The 19,311-nt window shown below is 44.0% G+C and overlaps 1 non-coding gene across 1 annotated transcript; it reads right to left on the bottom strand.

Annotated features, from left to right (window-relative positions):
* Window positions 1–14,152: 14,152 nt before the first annotated feature.
* Window positions 14,153–14,283, bottom strand: LOC123613438 (small nucleolar RNA SNORA18). Its single transcript, XR_006720810.1, has one exon. It is a non-coding gene; the product is annotated as a small nucleolar RNA SNORA18 (small nucleolar RNA).
* Between the last annotated feature and the right edge of the window lie 5,028 nt (window positions 14,284–19,311).

The following is a 19,311-nucleotide window of genomic DNA, read 5'->3' as shown; positions in this document are numbered from 1 at the left end:
AGGGCTGGGCTCTCTCTAGCGGTTTTACAGAGTGGCTTCAATCCAGGCCAAGGAGCTCCATCTCTCTGCCAGAGACGTGGCTGTATCGCATCCTGACTTCCGGGGTCCAGCTTTTCTCAGGACCGGGGCGGCAGCTACCTTTATTCTCAGTGGAAAGGGAAGACAGGCCAAAAGGAGAGTATTTCTTTCTGGGCGAAGTACTGGGGAGAGCAGCAAGGAGAGTTTAACAACGCACACCCCCGTCTATTACAAAAAGTGCTTAGTCATCCTGATTAATTGCCGTTCCACTCAATCCACAGGTGGGCTTAACATAAGGCATTAACTTATCCTTGAAAAAAGGCATCCTTACTCAGGTCTCAACTCTAAGCATTTGGGATTTTATTTCCCTTCCCTGGCAAGTATTCTCTCTCCCTGCAGATCAGAGGTTTCTAGATTTTAGGATTCACAGGCATTGTCTGGGTATTAAGAATGCAGATCTCTGCATGAAACTCTGAGATTCCAGGAGGGCTCGGGAGTCTGTATTTTTAAAAATTTCCGTAGGTGATTCTGCGGTGGGTGGTCTGGCACCTGGACTTTAAAGGAATTTTGCCCGAGAATGGGCTGAAGCTCCCCTCCCCCAGCTTGGCATTTCTTGGTGTCTTTTTTTTTTTTTTAATGGAGGTACTGGGGATTGAACCCAGGACCTCAAGCGCTGTGCCACTGAGCTATACTTACTTAGTCCTTTAAACTCAGCTGACCACCAGCTGTTCTCCATTGTTTCCAATTCACTCTTTTATCCCTGCCCTCAGGAATTCTGCAGCTGACTCCAGTATCTTCCCCCTCCCTCCCCCTCATAAATGAGCCTTGTTAGGGGTCGCAGCATGAGCCTCACAGGTCCTGCAGCGTAAGAGGCCTTGGAAATGGCACCGTCGAACCCTTGATCACGTCAGCCAACGCCAAAGACATTAAGCTCGAGTTCGGCCCTTTCTCCCACCTGAGGCCCAGACCTCACGCTGCTGCCCCACTACACCACCTGTCCCAAAGCAAATACCCCCCCCCCGCCCCTCCACAGGCTCATTCTCCTTCACCATACCCCTACTTTTGGGGAAGAAACCAGGGATGTGGGCCCCACAATTAGTTCCTCTTTCTGCCCCTTGGCTGAGGCAATCAGTGTTCAAATTCCTTATTTTTTGAGTCAAGTTTAGTTTTAGAATGAGAGTCTCACATCCCACCTGCTCCCCCAAATGGAGTTATCATCCCAGCAACTAGATCTCCTATGATGGTCCCTGCCCGTCACTCTCATCATAAGGCAAGAACTACATGGCCGTTTGATTCAAAGCACATCCACTGAGCACCTACTGTGTGCAGGGGCCTGTGCAAGGCACAGCGAGGGGTGCGAAGAGGTCTGAGCTGCGTTGATGAGGAAGTGACTGCTGGCGCCGTCTTACCCGTGAATTGGCGGACGGCACTGGGTGGGCGTCCACTGATGAGAGGGGTGTGGGGAAACCTGTGTGCTTTGTTTTCACTCTTGGGGCCGGCCACCCCACCTCGTCAGCAGCTCAGGTGACCCCAGGTGATGCAGCGGGAAAGCTCAGGATAAATGTTTGTCTGCCTCGTCGACGCAGTTCTGCCCGACTTTCCCAGCACTCGAACCCTTCAGACCAAAGGAATGGCTGCGTATCTAGTGGTTACAAACCGTTTCTCTACCAGCTCCCAGTGCTGTGGTTTTGGGCAAAGTGCTGTTCCTCCCTCTGGGATAACAGAAGCACTTACACTGCAGGGCTGCTACCAGGATGATATGAATGAATATGTATAAAATGCTTTTAACAGTGGTGAAGTGCTTAAACATTATTATTATTACTATTATTCAGGAAAACCTGAACACTGTGACCACGTATTTATTTGCAGTATAAGACTCTCGATGTTTTCTCACCTGAAGACCAGTAATGTCTTCCAAAGATTTGCTTCATTGGATTTATGTTTCTCACCTCTGTGTTTTAGGTTCTGTATTAGCTTACTCAGGCTTTCCTTCCTGTAGCCATTTAAATAGTTTTTTTTTCAATCGAGGATGTACTATGTGTCAAGAACTGCGCTAGGTCCTGGGGATACAACGGGTGAACACAGCCATGACCCCCGCTCTGAAGGAGCTCATAGCCTGCTGGCAGACCAGATATCGGCTGAACAGTGACACAAAACTGGTGAAATTATGACTGTGCTAAGTATTAAGAAGGAACAGTACCTGGTGTGGAGAGAGCATGGGAGAAGGGATTTGACCTGGTCCAAGGGTTACAGTAGAACTGGGATGTGAAGGAAGAGATGGAGTTAGCTACATGCAGTGGGGATGGCCTGTCAGAATATTCCCGATAGAGAAATGCCGTGTGCCTTATGTATTAGTCAGCTTTGTCGCAGTAACAAATGACCTTCATGTCTCAGTGGCTTACACTGTCAAGGTTTATTACTTGCTGATTTTACAACTAGGCAGTAGGGTGACTGTAGCTTTGCCTGGGCTATGACTCTGGTTCTCATTCGGGGGCTCAGACTGAAGGAACAGCCCCCTGTGTGAGACATGGCGCTCCTGTAGCATAAAGAAAGGCCAAGAGCACTGGTGGGGACCCGCCATGACTCTGAAGGCTTCTGACTGAGTGCAGCCTTCTCAGGTCTGTTTACATGCCTTTGGCCAAAGCTCAAAGCCAATGGGACAGGGATGTATAGTCCTCAACACTGGGGACCTAGCAAGGTACATGGCAACTGTCAGGAAGGTAATCCTCTTACAGGGAAAAGGGTGGGCATGAATAGCTGCAAAAATAATATAATTCACTATATCAAGGCTCTGTGGTAGAAGGAAATGGGGAAAAACCTGGATACCGGCATGGCTCATGGTGAGAGGGCTGGCAGGAGAATAATGAGAGATGAGGGTGGAGTGGTAGGCGGGGCCACACCGTGGAACTGAACCTGTGAGCAGTGAAAACACTGACCTTTACCCATTCAACCTCTAGAAAACATTCTTTTCATGTTTTTCTGGTTTCTGAAGTTATACATGATTATTACAGAAAGTGTGGCTGTGACAGAGAAGTTAAAAAAAAATTACAGATCGCCCTGAACTTTACAACTCAGAATCATCGATTGATTTCTAGACTTTTAGATTCTTTCTTAATGTATATAAAGTATTTTCAAAGCCAAAACTGGATCATATTCTTCATCAGTTGTGAGGAATATTTTCTGAGTTATTAAATAGTCACCCCACTATCTCGTCACATAGATGTATCCTAATTTAGCTAGTCCCCAACTATTGGACATATAGGTTTTTGTATTTTTTCCATTTTACAAAAATTCTAAAATGGAGTTCTTTATGTTTAGCAATATCCGTATCGTTTTGTAGAAGTGGCATTTTTATCTTCAAGCACGTAACACATTTCAAGCCACTGACACGCATTGCCCAGTGTCCTTGGAGAAAAGTTACAGCAAGTCACAAACAACCCCAAAGCAGGATTTGCCAACTTTGCTGATCATCATTTCATATTGCCAACTTAATCAGTGGAAGATACTTATTTTAATTTTGCATTTATTTGATAATTCAGGACAGACCTTATTTTCTGTAATTCCCAAGTTTCATCAGGGAAAGACTTACCTGATGAAAAAGCTCAGCCTTTTGGATCTTCTGCTTAGAATGGACTCCTGGTCCCTCTTCAGCAAATTATGACTGCTTATCCTTCACGATTCATTGCAAGATTTTCTTTTGCTTCCTACAAGAAGCCTTCTCTGATTGTTCCCATCTCTTCACTGTGGAAGCCGCCGGTAAGGATGTGGACAGTTGGCTTTAGGTCTATGATAGGATGATGTGGTTTCCATACACCTTGTCTCCCTGAATGGGGAGGGCATTCTTCTGTGACTGAATTTTGTGCCTTCCTATAGTGACTCAGTCTGTCCTCTGCATGCATTATGGTCCATAAACATTTGTGAATGAATGCCGAGAAAAGCCATAATGGCACAACGGGTGGGGAGTTTTGACCCGAGGGATAACCACTTGTGGAGACTGGCATGTGGCTCTGTTAACAAAAGATTGTGGACCAAAAGTCACTGTGTCAGTGAATGTTTGCTTATGTTTTCTTCTAGGAGGTTTATCGTATCTTGTCTAATGAACTCATCTACAAAACAGACACAGACTTGCCGACATAGTAAACAATCTTACGGTTACCAGGGGACAGGGGGTGGGAAGGGATAAATTTGGGAATTTGAGATTTGCAAATGTTAGCCACTATATATAAAAATAGATTAGAGAAAAACCCCAAACTTCTTCTGTAGAGCACAGGGAACTATATTCAATATCTTGTAATAACCTTTAATGAAAAAGAACATGAAAAGGAATATATGTATGTATATGCATGACTGGGACATTGTACTGTGCACAAGAAAATGACACATTGTAACTGACTTACTTCAATTAAAAAAAGTCATTGTGAATGCATTTCAGGGTCTCCTTTTAGACTGTAGTCTGACACCAATTTTTCAACTTTCATAACATAATTTGATAGGAACTCAATTACTTTCTCTCTGTCTGATATATATATATATATATTTTTTTTCTCTTAGTGGGAGTCAAAGAACTTTTATCCATTTGCTATGTGGCATGATTTCCAGTTAATTTTATTAGAAGTTGGACTTTTTTTCTCTTGTTACAGATGATGCTAATGTCTTGTGAAGCTAGTCTGACCACATGAACTGGACCTGCATGTGCCCTTTCTCATACAGAGAGGGGCAAAATCTTCCAACAGGAAAAGGCCATTAACGGAGCACTGGAGTGTCAGTGGGGAATGTGGAGAAAAGGGCAACCCTTCTGGGCACGGTCTTGCTTCCGGAGGTGATGGATTCAGTGTTGGCAAGTGTCTCAGAGGCCTTGGGCAGCTTGGGTTGGTGATGATTTATCTCTACATTATCATCGCTTGCACCCTTATCTTTTTTTTTAATGATGCACCCTTGTCTTGAAGGAGCAGCAACTAAAGCCTGTCAGTTATTTATCCCATGAGGTTGCTCCTTTTACACTCATCCTGTACCAGTGAGCCCATAAGTCATTTTAGGATTATTCTCTCACACAGTCCCACATAGTCCCCTTCAGTGACACGATGGTCACAGGAGATCAGACCCCTGTGCCTTCCTCACATGCTTCAATATTACCAGAGGCTGCTGGAAAACAGAACCCAGTCTAGGGGACATTCCCCCCCCACCCGCACCCTCCCATTCGACAAATATTACCTGTGCCTTCAGATGGGACAAACCTGTCCCATCTCCTCCCAGAAAGAGTGAGACCTGGGTTTTTAATCATCATTTTCCAAATAAAGCCAAGGCACCACCTGAACAGGTGTTCTCTCCGTGAATTACTTAATGAAAACAGCTCCCCGGAGGCTGCTGAAATACCAGAAGAGAGGGAAGCAGAGAGATTTAATTTTGAGGAGCTCCTTTATTAAAATGGAAGGAAAGACAGTCTGGTCTACTCAACTTAGGAGACTGCCTTAAGAAGCCAACAGCAGAGAGTGATGCCTTTTCATAAAGGACTGTTCCCAGAGTGTGGGAGGAAGGCCACCGACACTAGGGTGATTTGGGGAATGTGGGAAACATTCAGGCTCTTGGCTCCACCCCAGACCTTTGGGGCTCGCTGATGGTAGAGCCTGGGGAATGTGCATTATTTTAACACCCACCACAGCAGATAATGTCTACATCCACCGAAGTCTGAGAACCAGTACAGGGTTTAATGATATCCTGGAGGGGAGAGGGGCCTGAATGTGATACTGTCTTAAAATTAACTGTATCTATCAGAACGTTGTTTAAGGTATGCCTCCGTCATCAAATTGTTAAATCTGGGAAGACAGGGTCCAGCGTGTTCACTCCCGTATCCCCAGGGCCCAGCACAGAGCCTGGCCCGTGCCAGGTGTTTCAGTCAGTGTACCTGCTGGCTCAGAAACTCTGGGCTCAGGCCCATCAATCTGTATTTTAACCATACCTGCAGGTGTGAAGGAGTGGGAAACGAACGAACCGACTTCCCTGATGCTAAAACTGTTTGCTGATTTTTTTTTCATTTTTTATTGATTTATAATCATTTTACAATGTTGTGTCAAGTTCCAGTGTAGAGCACAATTTTTCAGTTATACATGAACATATGTATATTCATTGTCACTTTTTTTTTGCTGTGAGCTACCATAAGATCTTGTATATATTTCCCTGTGCTATACAGTATAATCTTGTTTATCTATTCTACATTTTGAAATCCCAGTCTATCCTTTCCCACCCCCCACCCCCTTGGCAACCACAAGTCTGTATTCTATGTCTGTGAGTCTGTTTCTGTTTTGTATTTATGTTTTGTTCGTTTGCTGATTCTTTCTAAGAAATCTTGCAATTTGCTTTCTCTCCCTTACCGCTTTTATGCTAAACAACTGCCAGACTTTTCCCTTACATCCAGTAGCTTTAACCAGGAAGGAGGCAATGGGCTGATAATCTCAGAAGCATGGATAGACTGCTCCAAAGTTCCTCTGTGACGCCAGGGAGATCGGCAAGGTCGAAAAGAATGCAGCACCCTGTAAAACGCCCTGATGGTTATCACCTTTTCTGTTCCATCCAGTTTTTCTGTAAAACCTCAAGACCCCAACCCCAAGAAGGATTCACAGTCTTGAAGGCACTAGCCTGCTGCGGGAATCTCTTTCCTTCTTTCCAGATCAGATACATCTGGGTTTCACAAAGTCTGACGTCCCACTCAAAGGGGACCTTGATAAACTGTAGTGTGTTCAGAGGTAGAGAATGGGAAATAGCTCATATGAGGAATACTGAAAGAAATGGAAGGCTTAGGAGAGGCAGGAGACCCGGCTTTCAATTCTCAGGTGCTAGTGCTGAGGAAGAACTTCCCTGACTTCCAGCTCTAGGCTATCTCCCACGGAACTGACATAGTACCCTTTACATAGGAAGTTTCATTGGGGTAAGTTTGTCTTACTGCTGCTTCCTCAATGCCTCGCACAATGCCTAGTACATAATAGGTCCTCAGTAGAAGTTTGTTGAATGAATGAATGAATGACTGGGACAAAAGCAGCCCAACTGCAGAGATTTTCCAGGCTCTGTATTATTCCCACTGTTTCCAAAGATCAGAGCTTGCTTGGACTCCCTTTCAGCCAGAAACATGGCCCATTTAAAAGGTCCAAAGCACATCACATGACTGTGGCTGGCTTCCACGAGGCATCTACAGACAAATCCTTTAAAAAACGTAACCTGCAGGTGAAATGCCATGTCTAATGGTTCTGCAGCACAGCTCGGAGGGTTTACTTCTCACAGTCTGTTTTACGTATCATAAACCAAAATACACAATTGGCATCAATGCTGAGAAAGTGAGAACATTCCTTAGATCCCAAAACCTGGGAATTGACCCCTGTGCCTCATCTACTGCTAGGCGCCCTGAGATGACACAAAAGGAAAGAGTGTCTAAGTGCAGATTTTAATCACCGAGCTGATAGGTTCAAAGCAGCCCAAGTAGGGTTCTGAAGTCCTCAAGCATCAGAGCATTCCTCCAAGGGCCTCTGGAGACTGTTTGATCCAACATCTTCATCCTTCATGTGAATCCAGACTTGGGTTCCAAAGCATCTTTTTCCCATCAAAGCATCCTATTAGTGGCAGAGCAGGTGTCTTTACTCAAAGACCTGCTTTCTCCACCACGCATTGCCACTTTTCTGCTCTTCTTTCTTCTCCATCTGTGTTAAGCTCAGTATTCATCTTCCTCTAAAAATTGAAAGATGGGCTCAAACATGAAGCTCTCTTTCTTCAGCTTCCTCCACCTCAAATCACGTCCTTCACAGCTACCTCTTTTCATATGCAGCCTATAGCAGATTTCTGCCCCCCCACCCCTTATCTTCCCTTTGAGCCTTCTCTTTAGCAAAAATGGTCTATTTAACGTGTAATGATCATTTACATCTTGGCATGCTGGTAGCCCACAGCAAACTAACAGATGCAGGAAAACCAAACGGAGGAGCGCACTCGGAAGATCTGGACTTTCAAAGAATACGGAAACAGCTTTCCTGTCTTCTTGGTTCAGTTTTCTAAGATTAATGCATTGAAATACATAAAGCACAATATTCATTTTAGGCAGCTGCTCATTTATGAGGCTTTTGGCACCAGTGGCCTAGACTTGAGTTTTGAAAATTGAATGATTGACGCTATCTTTATTCTCAGTTATTTCCTACGTATGAATGCTATTGCTAACTAGATCTAGATGGCAGGCTGAATGATCTGAAGACTAGAGAGCTTCTGCACTCCAGATTACATTTCCACTGGCCTCCTGAACAATCTAGAATTAGATATATAATCCCGTTCATGAAGGCACTTGTCTCAATGAAGCTCCTATAAAATGTAGTTAAGGCTGGCATACTGGTACCAGGAGTCAACAACTATTAAATCGCAGGTGAGCTTACCAGGAAGTTAGTTTTTAACCTTGAAAATCTGAAAATCTAATTTCCTTCATGAATGGAAAGCAACACAGGTAAGTTTTGAAAGTGGAAGTTTGGAGCATAGGTCATGCTGACAGGGAAGGCATCAGGCAACATGAGAGACTGCACAGAAGAAATATCTAGGACGTGGATACTTACAAGAGGACTGTAATAAACTGACATTTCTCCCTTATTTTCCATAGGGGCAGACTAGATAGGAAAAAAAAAAAACCACGATAAATCTTTGAAAATTTCACTTCATTCATCTATTTGCTTTTTCACCAAACCCTTCATGAACAATTAAAGTTAACATAATCAGATTCCAGAATTCAAGTTTTTAACTGTTTTGCACTATTCTCATGTAAAGGAGCCCCAGATGGAAACATCTGGCCCCAAAGGTCTTCAGCTGGATTTTAATGAATGACAACCTTTTCTGAAAGCAAAACAAAACAAAACAAAACCCTCCACTAACTCTTCCCCCAACCCACTGCTTTAACTTTATTTTAGCAAGTTGAGTTTTTAGTCAGATTAAGCAAGTGTGGAGGGTGTGTTGAGGTGAGAGGTAGCTGTTACCTTAGCTTTCTGAAGTCTAATATTTGGATAAAAAACTCTTCACCTAGATGGAAGATTTTCTAGAAAAGTTGTCTCGAAGACAGAGTAGTTGCTTATCTTGAGTTGAGACAACATGGTGCAGGCTACGAGCATTGTCACCATAGGTTAACACCTAGTGGTTCCTCTTTTATTCCCTCGCAAGCCATCTTTTGCCTTCTCTGCTCACCCTTCATGTTGGATGTTTTCTTTCTTCCAAATATACCAAGGAAACTGACATTGGTTTTCCGGGCTTTGGGCCCAGGGTGTCTGGAGCTTGGTTTTCTGCCTCAGAGGTGATTCCAGGCATCACACTTGGAGAGGAACACACTGGACACTGTTACATTCATTAGTGGAAAAATGTACTTCTCCACTGAGGAGAAGAGATCTTTAACTCTGGTGCCTCCAAAGTTGATAGGTGAAAAGGGCTGCCCCGTGACGTGAGAGAGCTGCTACGCGTTATGAAAGATGAGACACAAAAATAAATCTCGCTGTACAGCCACGGAAAAGCCTGCTCCTCCTCTTTGCTTCGCAATAGAGCTTGGTTTTAGTTTGAAAGCTATTCAACCTTGATGCTTGAAATAGTACGATTTTATTCTCAAATCTGCTTACAAATCACAAAGCATACTGATAAATATTTATGGACCAGTCTCTTTTGCTTCCTAGGAAAGTATGAGGAAGTAGGGGGAAAAAAAAACTTACAGGGTCAGAGATTGGGGGGTGGTGGGAGAGAAGACTGAATATCAGCAGAGTTAAGCTGGCAATAAATTTGGGTTTCCATTTGTGGATCTTGGTTGCAAAGTGACTTTAAGCACTTTCAAAGATGAATGGTACTGGGAGAAGGCAAAGCCAAACTTTCTGGCGCCAATCCAAGCACACACAGGCTGGGATGCTAGAATACTGACAGCAATGGTACTTCATATACCTTCCCTTGGCACTCTGCAGAATGCTTTGGAATTTACTAATCACTTGCACATATGTTTTTGTTACCTGATCCTTTGAGATGTATTATTATCCCCATTTCTAAGATAGAGACTAATGTTCTTTGATGTTAAATGACTTGTCCATGTTTCCAAAGCTATTAACTCAAAAAAAAAAAAAAAAAGAAAGAAAAAAAAAAAAAAAGGAACCTGGATCCCAGACTTCCGGTTCAGGGTTCTTTCAGGTATATTTTCATTCAGGATTCAAATTAAGATACCTCTTCCTTTGGTAGGTTTTTCTGTCTACCTGAATTTGGATTAGGTAAACATTTCTGAGTTTCAAAAAACTGCCCTATAACAACCTAGCTCTCATCACACTGACTTGTGATGAATTATTTCCCTGACTTTATTTCCCACGGGACAACGAGCCCCATGAGAGAAGGGGCTTGTTTACCATGGTAACCACCACACATCGGACCTAACGTTCTCTAAGTCTTTGTGAAGTGAACTGAATTCCAGTATTTATTTTGCCAATACAAGGAGGACAGGAAAGACCTGACTCCTGGGCTGACAGGTTCCAAGTCTGTTTAGAATGGATATTTTCAAGGAGGAGCAAGTCACTGGCACTGCCCTCTTGAAAATCTCATTGCAGATGCCCAAGAGAGGACTCAGAATTTCTTTCTAACGCAGACCATGGTTCTGCTTTGGGAGTTGCCCTGATTTCAGTCTTGGTTGAAGGGCATTTCTGCCCAGTTGCTAATTCAAGCAGGCAAAAGAGTGAAAAGTCCTAAAAGTTCTCCAGGTCCACAGAACCCCTCCTGTCGCCTCCTCACCAAGGCCCACAAACCTGCAGAAGAGGGGTGCGTATGCTTGACTCCCTAGGGGAGCTGTGTCTGTTCTCCAAAGCAACCATCGTCTGCCAAGTGGATAACTGTGATGATGAGGTTGGCAGAGGTGCCAGATGATGTCTCCTTGTCCCAGAAGAAAAGGAGCAAATGTGCTAAGTGAAAACAAACAATGAGAAAGTCCATTTGAAACCTATAACCTGCGCGATTCAAAATTGGAAGTGGGACTCAGGATCTCACTCTCCCTTGCAAATTTGGAAATTCTACCTAACTTCTGTGAGATTCTCCAATGTGGCCAGCTCAGCCGGAGTTGGCTGGACTCCTGGGTGCAATGCAGAGTCCATCTGTTTGGTCACTCTGTCTGGTGTGGCCTTGGAGAATGAGTTGTGTGCACGGGACAGGTTCCAGTGAAATCTGAATTTCCTAAATACATTGAAAATGTAGCTGTGAGTCCTAAATTCAATAAGCCCTAAGAGTTAGGGATTCCTACTGTGTCCCCCTAACTTTTTCAGCCCAAATACAACAATGGTTTAAAGGAACATACAGATATGCTCTGCTGTAAGGCTGATAAATCTAGCTTAGCAAAATGCCTGGTTTAGAGTAGGAATTTAAAAACCATTTCCTTATGTGTATGTATATGCATGTCTGGGACATTGTGCTGCGCACCAGAAACTGACACATTGTAACTGGCTGTACTTCAATAAAAAAAATAAAATCCATTTCTTTAATAATAATAGTAGTAGTATGTTTTTTCTATTACTATGCGTCAGGTGATACGCTAAGAACTTTTCTTTTTCTTCTCTCTCTCTCCTCCCCCTTCCTTCCTTCCTCTCCCCAAATATCACTGAGTTCCCTGTACACATCCATCCCATGACTGAGACATGGTGCTGTGCACCAGAAATTGACACATTGTAATTGACTGTACTTCAATAAAAAAGAAGAAAGAAAGAAATCAGGCAACCTGGCTCCAAAATTCAATCTACAAATACCAACATAAACCCAGACATCATCAACAGCATCTTAGAATCATCCCTTTTCACACATGCAACCCATCCAACCACTCATCAGTCCACATCACCATCCCCAACACAGAATACCAGATACCAGCATGGATATGGGAGTCCAAGCCAAACAAACCCAGTTTAAAATCTCAGCTCTGCCTTGACCGGCTATGTGATCTGGGAAAGACATCTAATTCCTTAGGGCTTTCGTTTTCTTATCTGTAAAATGAGACTAATAATAGCACTTCCCCCCACTTCTTAGGGTGTAGTGAGGATTAAGTGATGTCCTAACTGCCCATGCTAAGTCCTCAATAAATTCTTCACTTCAAACCAAACCAAGCTAAATCCCCACTGCATATTTCACTTACCACAACCCATCAGTCCCTCCTCTCTCCTTCCCCGCTGTTATCTGGGTTGCAGATCCATCCCCACCACCACCACCACCACCACCACCACCACCAGAACTGCTGAGTCAGACTCTTCACATGGAATCTGGAAAGTTGCACTTCAAAGCGATCTTCCATTGTTTCTAATGCAAACTAGAGTTCAAAACCATTGAAACGGACCCTGAACCAAGATACAAGAGGACCTCTGTAGATCTCAGCGTTGGCCTCAGAAATTGCATATACATTTGCAGCGGTAGGGTTACATGAGCTCTGGGGTCTTTCTGATGCTATTTTGCTGGTGTTACAGTCAGGGTTTTGTTAGGACATGAATCCTGCACTGCTATTGCTCATCTTCCGTGTTCTCCTGCTCATGCGATGTTCCCATGTGGCTTTTATGCAAAGAACCATAGCCCAATGGCTTTTAAAGTGTTACGATGGGTGACAACTCTCAGCGCACAATTGTAGCAAAAGCTAATTTGACTCGCCTGTTTAGGTTCAAGTCCTAACATTTAATTCATCTCAGTTTGACCCTTCAGTAGGCATTTCAAATGTAATAATGCACATAAGCAAACTCATGATCTGTCCTCTAAATCTGCTCTTTCAATAACCTTTCCCATTTTGGCACAAAACTATATCCATCCTTCCAGTTGCTCAGGCTAAAAACTTAGAGAGATCATTTCCTCTTCTATTTTTTTTTTACATGACCCATATCAACAAACCATGTGATTTTATCTTCAAAACATATCCAAGATACGACCTCTCAGCCACTCTTCTCTCATCACCCTGAACTGAACCCTCATCGTCTTTTGCCTGAGGTATTGCAAGAGCTGCCTAACAGGTTCCCTTGTTTCTGCCGGTACACACTCCCCAAACTCTATTCTTACGGAGCAGCCAGAGAATTCTTCAGAAACTTAGATCAAGGTATCTGTGGCAGGCTGAATGATGGCCTCCCAGACTTGTCCAGGTCCTGATTCCCAGAACCTATGTGTGTTACTCTATATGGCAAAAGAGATGTCACAGGTATGATTAAGTTAAGGATCTTGAGATAAGGAAATTACCTTGGATTATCTGGAAGGTCTGATGCAAGTACAATGGTCTTTATTAAGAGGATGCTGGAGTAGTCAGAATCAGAGGTGAAAGTGATGGAAGCAGGGATGAGGACAATGTACTCTGAAGATGGAAGATGGGGCCACAAGCAAAGGGATGCAGGTGGCCGCCAGACCCTGAAAAGGGCCAGGAAATTGAGTCTCTCTTCACAGCCTGCAGAAGGAACCAAGCTCGCCAGACCTTAACCTCAGTCCAGTAAAACTGCTTTCAGACTTCTGACTTCCAGAACTGTCAGAGAATAAATCTGTGTAGTTCCAAGCTGTTAAATTTGCGGTCATTTGTAACAGGAACAACAGGAAACTCAGACAGCTCCCCCTTTATTCCCTCTCTCCCCGAGTAAAACCCCAAGTCACCACAATGACCTACAGGGCCCCACACAACCTGCTCCCTGACGTCCACCTTGTGACCCTGACCTCACTTCTTATCACACTCCCCTTTGCTCCGCCTTTCCAGACACTTGTCCTCCTTGCTCCAGACACCCAGACACGCCCCCCTGCCCTTCGCCTTTGCTCCTATCCATACCTGGACTGCTCTTCTCCCAAAATCATCCCATGATTTGACCCTCCCTTCCCTGGATGTTGCTCTGCTGTCACCTTCTCAGTGAGGGCTTTCCTGACCACACTACTTGGAATCAGAATGCATCTCCTTTGCACCCTTCCACTCCTCGTCTCACTTGCCTGCCTTATTTTTTTTTCCCAAAGAACTTATCACCATCTGGCAAACTCCAGTTTTACTTATTTATTTACTAGAATGTAAGATTTACTTGTATTTGCTTTGAACACTGCTATAGACAGTACTGATCACTGGGATATGCCAAGCCCTAAGATAAAAAAAGTGTGACTGTTAGGTTTTTCATAGTTTATTTAGTAACTCTGTCTTGCAGTTCTTTCCCACAGATCTAACATGCAGTTCTGTGAGTAAAGGAAACCACAGAGTCACTCAATGGGGCGTTTCCAATGATGCAGGTCTACGGAAAGCACCCCATCGGGATAGACCTCAACCTGTTCTGCTCTTGAAGTTGGCATTGAGGCAGCCTCCTTGGGAGACCTGCTGATTGTGTTACAAATAGGGGTTTGACAGGGAGCAGATGAGGGCTTTTGAAAACACATGTTCAGTGAAGAGGGAGGTCACTAAGTGAAATCAACACAGGTTCTGGGCCTGGCTCAGATCAAAGCACCTGGGGAGCGGAATCCCTGGGAAGGTCATAGACGCACCTGCTAATAACCTTACACGCCTTCATCAACCTCCAGGCCTCTGAGCATTCCCGCCATGAGGGCCCTTCCTCAGCCACTCCCATGATCTTTCAGAGTTTTGGCCTCGTCTAGCGTCCTCACGTATTTTTCTTCCATCCTCCCCCACCGTCTCTCTGCCCTGACATTATCTGGTGGATAATCCTGGCAGCTGGTCCCATGCGGTGCTGCTCTTGGTCGTCGCAGAGCATTCGGCGCTAGAGTCTCTTCCTGCAGCTTTTATCCCTGATGGTGGGGGGACTGGATGCCAGGTGACACCAGGTAGAACAGATGGCCTCATTTTTTGCCTAATTCCTATTTAAAGTCAGGTTCTTCTCCTCTGAGGTCATGGCTATGAAAAGCCCCTCCTCCTAAGCATGGATATTTACTTACACTAATTATCCCTGGACTCAGGTTTGCCTTGAAGGAACATCGAGATATCATTAAAATTTCTTTAAAAAATGGACTTATTCTATAAATTAAAAAGACACGTGGTAACATAAATTCTAAAACTGTACAGATAGGTACAAAATAAAAGGTAAAAGTCTCTCCTTTCTCACCTCCCCTAAAGGCCACTGATAAACTTTGTTGCACATCCACTCAGAAATACATTTATACCTGCATCTGTATCCAGCTGTCCTTTTTCTAATTCTCAGCATTGGGGTACCACTCTGTATACTATTCCACACTCAGCTTTTAATTTTTATTAATAATTTACCTGGGAGATAATGTCATATAAGTGGTATAATCTTACAGTCCAGCCTTTCACTGACAATATACTATTTTATCACATAAATGCACCAAGATTGATATCTCATGAGGCCCCCACAGATGGACACCTGGGTTATTTCTAGTAATGATCATTAGTTTTGCTATTATAAACACTGAGGTGTGCTCATCCCTGGACTTGGTCCACTTCTGCACATATCTAATAGTTTCTTAGGCTCTGTTTCCCTCCTTCATGCTGCTAGCTATCTTTTAGCACCTTACCCTGCTTTATTTTCTGTATAGCATTTGATGTTATCAAAGCTAACCCATCTATTTCTATTTCTTTCCTGCCCCTCCCCTAAATTAGAACATTAAGTGTCACTAGAATTGGCAGTGTTGTCTTAGTCACTTAGTCTGCATTACCCTGGCCCTGGGCCAGGTAGAACATGGCACATGGTGGGTGCTCAGTAAATCCCTGTTGAATTAAAAACAAAATGAACCCCAACCTATCTGGCAGAATGAATTTTCCTGCTTGTAAACAAACAAACAAACAAACAAAAAAAAAGCTACAATGCAAACTGGCTTAAGCAGAAAGGAAATTTATCTCATGAAACTGGAAGCCTAGCATTATGGAACGTTCCAGGCATTTTTTTGAACAATGCTTGAGTAACATCCCCAAGGACCCAAATTCTTCCCATCTTTTTACTGTGTCATCTTCAGTCTGGACTTAATTTTATGGATGGCTCTGTGCTCAGAGATGGCTGCGGGATTTATAGGCCTCACCTCCAGACATGATAACGTCCAGGGGAAGAAAGTAAATTGTTTCTTTCAGTGTTTCTTTCCTAGGGATAATAAATCCTTTAGTGGAAGTCCGCAGAAGACTATCCACCAGCAGTTTAGCGGCCAAATGGGTCACATGCACATTTCAGAGTCATGCATAAACAAGAGATGCGGAATTAACTGGTCTGGCTCAGACTAACACTACACCTTGAATGGAACTGAGACAGAGGAGTCATCTATAAATGTCCATGTGACTGGAGCTCTGGAGTCAAACCAACAGCCCTGGATTCCAAACCTGGCACTGGGCAAGGTAGAAGTTAGTTATAGAATGTAAGTGGGACCAACACAGGGGCAGAAGGTTGGCAATGGGGGATTTAAGGAGCTAAACCACTCTGTGATCATAGAACACATTTTCTGTATGTAGGTGAAGATCGATACTTTAAGATTATAGTTTTTGGGGGGATAATTTTACTTTCTGAGTCTGGATTGACACTTAAATGTGACTCAGATTGGTAGCTTTTTCTTGGGTGATGTGTGCATTTTTATTTGGATAGTAGCCCACAGATGTCAGAGGCTGTGACAGAAGCCTTCAGGATGGCTATGTGCACATGGTTTTTACCACAGACCAGGGCAGCTCACCCGGAAAAATCAAGATCTCGTTCTTCTCAAAAGATGCCACGTGACTGAACACTGCTCATCATTTCCACTTCTCACATTCAGCTGGAGCTCCCCACATCACCTGCCTGAACCACCACGTTGCCTGCCTGGCCCACTGCTGCCAGGTGTCTCAGCCTTCTCTGGCCTCCCACCAGTTGGTTCTCTCCAGGGCAGCCAAGCAAGCTTTTGAAAACAAAAGCAGTTGTCATTTCCCTGGCACACATGTTCACATAGCTTTTCACCTCACTGAGAATAAACCGTGCTCTCCTCACCTTATATCCCCGATCCCTCCACCGTGGGGTGATCCACCATCACCCTCGCCCTGGTTCACTGCACTTCAGCTGCACGCGATGCTGTCCTTTCCCCTTTCCACGCCCGGCTGTCACCCTCTGCAGGTCTTTGCACTGGACTTCCAGTTCGTCCCGTGGTTGCCACCTTCAGATCATTCAGGCCTCACCTCCAACGTCCCATCCTCCCCAGGCCATCCCTGAGCACCACAGCGAAAGCAACGCCACCCCAAGTCCTAGGAACTCTCTAGCTCATGTTTTATTTTAATTTGTTCAGAGTTTTAGTACTATGTGATATTTTACATATTTGTTTGTTTGCCAATTAATTTTCAGTCTCTGTCAACCAGAAGGTAGACTCTGGAGGGTAGGCTTTTGTTTGGCACTTTATCCCCAGTGCCTAGAACAGGGACTGATTTAATTAATACTGGAGTGTTTCATACTTGCTAACAACGAAGCCAATGACTGTTCTTTTAACCCACTCCTCCTACACAGTATTTTCCCATCTTATGTCTCAGATGAAGGCCCAGAGAAGAAATCACTCCGTAGTGGGCATGGTTGGTTTAGAGGACAGAAAAGAGAGCGGGTACAGGCTTACAAACCTTTCGTCAAACAGTCAAAGCACTGCCATGTGGAGGAGCGGCTCTGAGGTCAAGCCACTTCAACAGGACCAGTAAATAGGAATTAGGAGACACTGAGATAGATTCGCACAAACTACTAAAGAGAATCCCCAAATTAGCAGATCGATTCCTCACTCCTGTAAAAGGAATGGCTCTTGCCAAGAGACATGAGAAGTCAGTCTGCATGATGCAGGTCTTGTGGGGAGAGGGCAATGGAGGGGGAGGCGAAGGAATGCTGCGGGGGGGGGGCAGAGGGGAGGTTACTGCGCGAGGATGTGATGGAACAGCAGCTGCACAGCGAGAGAAAAGGATCGGAGAGGAAAGGGAATTTTATTACGCACTGCTTCAGACCCTTTATTAGGGTCCATTTTAGTGCTTTGGTGGAGGGTGGAATTCCTTTCTCATTTATTTTGGATACTGACTATATATTTTGAACATTAAGTCCCTCTGAGACTGAACCACCTGGGTCCCTGGATTATAATGGTTACATTAAAAATACTACTTTTGGGAAGGGATAAATCTGGAAGTTTAAGCTTTGCAAATGGTAGCCACTAATATAAAAATAGAGTTAAAAAAAACCAAATTTCTTCTCTGTAGCACAGGGATCTATATTCAATATCTTACAATAATCTTTAATGAAAAAAGAATATGAAAACAAATACATGTATGCATATGTATGACTGGAACATTATGCTGTACACCAGAAACTGATGTTGTAACTGACTGTACTTCAGTAAAAAATTACCACTTTAAAACAGTTAACTGAAAGTAGAAAAAAGCCTGCTTGATAAAGAAGTTAGTAGCTTATCGTTTGAAATTTAAGAAAAACCTCGAAGACAATTTGCTAGAGACTTAAGTATATATAGTTTTTCTTCTAAAGTCTGCTCCAACTCTCACTGGACTATGACTCTAGAAGGAGCTTCTTGAGGGCAGAACAGAAGGGATTTTTACATTTTATCACAGATGGCCTCTTGGATGAAAGCTGGCTGGTGGGGCTTGGAAATAGGTACCATAATGGGACATTGATGGTTTCTGTTTTCTCATCTAGAATTCTATGCTGGATTATTTCCAGGGTGAAGGAAATGGAGGTGTCAGGGGACTGTGGAGAGATGAGGAACATGGTCCCAGTTCTGGCCAGGGTTGGGAGTGTGACCTCAGGTCAGCTGCCACCCTCTGTGTGCAGTCTCCTGCCTCCTGCACGCAGGGGAACGACACTCTCTGCACGTTCAGAAAAGACGATCTCCTTTGAGAGCTGTTCTGACCTCAGCAAAAGTGGCCCCTGGGATGTGCTGTGCAGGCAAACAGGTGACGGACCAAGCACAGTGGTCAGGTGAGAAGAGACTGGACCGCAAGGCGGCCTGGGTGACCCAGTGAGGGGCCCTTCCCTCTCAGGGCCTTACTATGTTTATTTGTGAACAAACAGGACTGGACAAGATGCTCTGAAATCTCTCCTCACACTAATAGCCTGGTTAGCAAAGTTGCAAGTCAGTATGTTTTTGCTGTTACATAATCGTCAGAAAGTTAAGGTTTAGAATCAAACTGGGATATAAAAATAAGGCCGAGGATGGCATCAAAAAAGAAACAGAAAGAATTGGGCAGGAAAGGCACCGACTCGAGAATGGAAAATCAAAAATTTGCTTTGACAAACTGACATTACAAGGGGCCAGGGAAAGGAAGCCTTGTTAGGAATTCTCAGCAGATTCTCTTCTGCTGCAAGTATTTCTGAGATGTGACGAACTATACAGATAAGA

This window comes from Camelus bactrianus, chromosome 22 (genome assembly GCF_048773025.1).
Source record: "Camelus bactrianus isolate YW-2024 breed Bactrian camel chromosome 22, ASM4877302v1, whole genome shotgun sequence".
Lineage (NCBI taxonomy): Eukaryota > Metazoa > Chordata > Mammalia > Artiodactyla > Camelidae > Camelus > Camelus bactrianus.
The sequence above is the reverse complement of the archived record's forward strand: the minus strand, read 5'-3'. Positions and strand labels throughout refer to the sequence as shown.